The following is a 3047-nucleotide window of genomic DNA, read 5'->3' as shown; positions in this document are numbered from 1 at the left end:
GTAAGGTTAGATTGTTTATTTGAGATTTTTCTTGTTTCTTGAGGTGAGATTGAATTGCTGTAAACTTCCCTCTTAGAACTGCCTTTGCTGCATCCCATAGGTTTTAGGTTGTTGTGTTTTCATTGTCATTTGTTTCTTTGTATTTTTTTATTCCTTCTTTGATTTCTTCAGTGATCTCTTGGTTATTTAGTAGTGCACTGTTTAGCCTCCATGTATTTGTGTTTTTTACAGTTGTTTCCCTGTAATTGATTTCCAATCTCATAGCGCTGTGGTCACAAAGGATCCTTGTTATGATTTCAATTTTCTTAAATTTTCCTAGGCTTGATTTGTGACCCAAGATGTGATCTATCATGGAGAATGTTCCACGTGCACTTGAGAAGTGTATTCTGCCACTTTCAGGAGGAATGTCCTATAAATATCAATTAAATCTATCTGGCCTATTGTGTCATTTAAAGCTTGTGTTTCCTTATTTATTTTCTGTCTGGATGATCTGTCCATTGGTGTAAGGCAGGTGTAAAAATCCCTCACTATTATTGTGTTACTGTCGATTTCCCCTTTTATGGCAGTTAGCATTTGCCTTATGTATTGAGGCACTCCTCTGTTCGGTGCATAAATATTTATAATTGTTATATCTTCTTCCTGGATTGATCCCTTGATCATTATGCAGTGTCTTTCCTTATCTGTTGTAAAAGCCTTTATTTTAAAGTCTATTTTATCTGATATGAGTATTGCTACTCCAGCTTTCTTTTGGTTTCCATTTGTCTGCCACTTTCAGGAGGAATGTCCTATAAATATCAATTAAATCTATCTGGCCTATTGTGTCATTTAAAGCTTGTGTTTCCTTATTTATTTTCTGTCTGGATGATCTGTCCATTGGTGTAAGGCAGGTGTAAAAATCCCTCACTATTATTGTGTTACTGTCGATTTCCCCTTTTATGGCAGTTAGCATTTGCCTTATGTATTGAGGCACTCCTCTGTTCGGTGCATAAATATTTATAATTGTTATATCTTCTTCCTGGATTGATCCCTTGATCATTATGCAGTGTCTTTCCTTATCTGTTGTAAAAGCCTTTATTTTAAAGTCTATTTTATCTGATATGAGTATTGCTACTCCAGCTTTCTTTTGGTTTCCATTTGCATGGAAAGCTTTTCCATCCCTTCACTTTCAGTCTGTATGTGTCCCTAGGTCTGAAGTGGGGCTCTGTAGACAGCACATATATAGGTCTTCTTTTTGTATCCATTCAGCCAGCCTGTGTCTTTTGTTTAGATCATTTAATCCATTTACATTCAAGGTTATTATCAATATGTATGTTCCTATTACCATTTTCTTAATTGTTTTGGGCTTGTTTTTGTGGGTCTTTTACTTCTCCTTTGTTTTCCACCTAGAGAAGTTCCTTTAGCATTTGTTGTAAAGGTGGTTCAGTGGTGCTGAATTCTCTTAGCTTATGCTTGTCTGAAAAGGTTTTCATTTCTCTGTTGAATCTGAATGAGATCCTTGCTGTGTAGAGTAATCTGGGTTGTAGGTTTTTCCCTTTTATCACTTTAAATATGTCCTGCCACTCCATTCTGGTCTGCAGAGTTTCTGCTAAAAAATCAGCTGATAACCTTATGGGGATTCTTTTGCATGTTATTTTTTGCTTTTCCCTTGATGCTTTTAATATTTTTTCTTTGAATTTAATTTTTGTTAGTTTGATTAGTCTGTGTCTTGGTGTGTTTCTCCTAGGGTTTATCCTATATGGGACTCTCTGCACTTCCTGGACTTGGGTGACTATTTCCTTTCCCATATTAGGGAAGTTTTCCACTATAATCTCTTCAAATATTTTCTCAGACTCTCTCTTTTTCTCTTCTTCTTCTGGGACCCCTATAATTCAAATTTGGTGTGTTTGGTGTTGTCCCAGAGATTTCTAAGATTGTCTTCAATTGTTTTCATTCTTTTTCCTTTATTCTTCTCCTTGGCAGTTATTTCTACCATTTTGTCTTCCAGCTCACTTAATCGTTCCTCTGCCTCATTTATTCTGTTATTGATTCCTTCCGGTGTATTTTTCATTTCAGTTATTGTGTTGCTCATCTCTGTTTGTTCTTTATTTCTTCTAGATATTTGTTAAACATTTCATATATTTTCTCAATCCGTGCCTCCATTCTGTTTCCAAGATTATGGTTCATCTTTACTATCATTACTCTGAATTCTTTTTCAGGTAAGTTACCTATTTCCTGTTCCTTTATTTGGTCTTGTAGGTTTTTACCTTGCTCCTTCATCTGTGACGTATTTTTTTGTTGTCTCTTTTTTTTTTTTTTTTTTTTTTTATGTGTGGGATTGTGTTCCTGTCTTACTGGTTGTTTGGCCTGAGGCTTCCAGCACTGGAGTTTGTAGGCTGTTGGGTAGAGGTGGGTCTTGGTGCTGTGATGAGGACCTCTGAGAGACCTCACTCTGATGAATACTCCCTGAGGTCTGAGGTTCTCTGGTAGCCCAGTAGTTCGGACTCAGAATTCCCACTGCAGGAGCTCTGGTCCGACCCCTGGCTCACGAACCAAGATCTCTCAAGCAGCATGGGGTGGCAGGAAAAAAAGAAAAGAAAAAGAAAAAAAAGGGAACAGAACAATAACAAAGAGTAAAAAATAAAATAAGATTAGAAAACTAACAGATAGTTAGAAAGAATACAAAATAAAAATATAGATGAAACAACAACTGGCAGGTAAAACAGAACCACAATTGTAAAAAAGAGGGCCTTTTTCAGAGAACTAGAACAAAAAAATTCACAATTTGTATGGAAACACAAAAGACCCTGAATAGCCAAAGCAATCTTGAGAAAGAAAAATGGAGCTGGAGAGGTCAGGCTTCTGACTTCAGACTACACTACAAAGCTACAGTAATCAAGACAGTATGGTACTGGCACAAAAACAGAAATATAGATCAATGGAACAGGAGAGAAAGCTCAGAGATAAACCCACACACATATGGTCCCCTTATCTTTGATAAAGGAGGCAAGAATATACAATGGAGAAAAGACAGCCTCTTCAATAAATGGTGCTGGGAAAACTGGACAGCT

This window comes from Physeter macrocephalus, chromosome 14 (genome assembly GCF_002837175.3).
Source record: "Physeter macrocephalus isolate SW-GA chromosome 14, ASM283717v5, whole genome shotgun sequence".
In the NCBI taxonomy this organism is placed as follows: Eukaryota; Metazoa; Chordata; class Mammalia; order Artiodactyla; family Physeteridae; genus Physeter; species Physeter macrocephalus.
Note: the sequence above shows the minus strand (reverse complement) of the source record.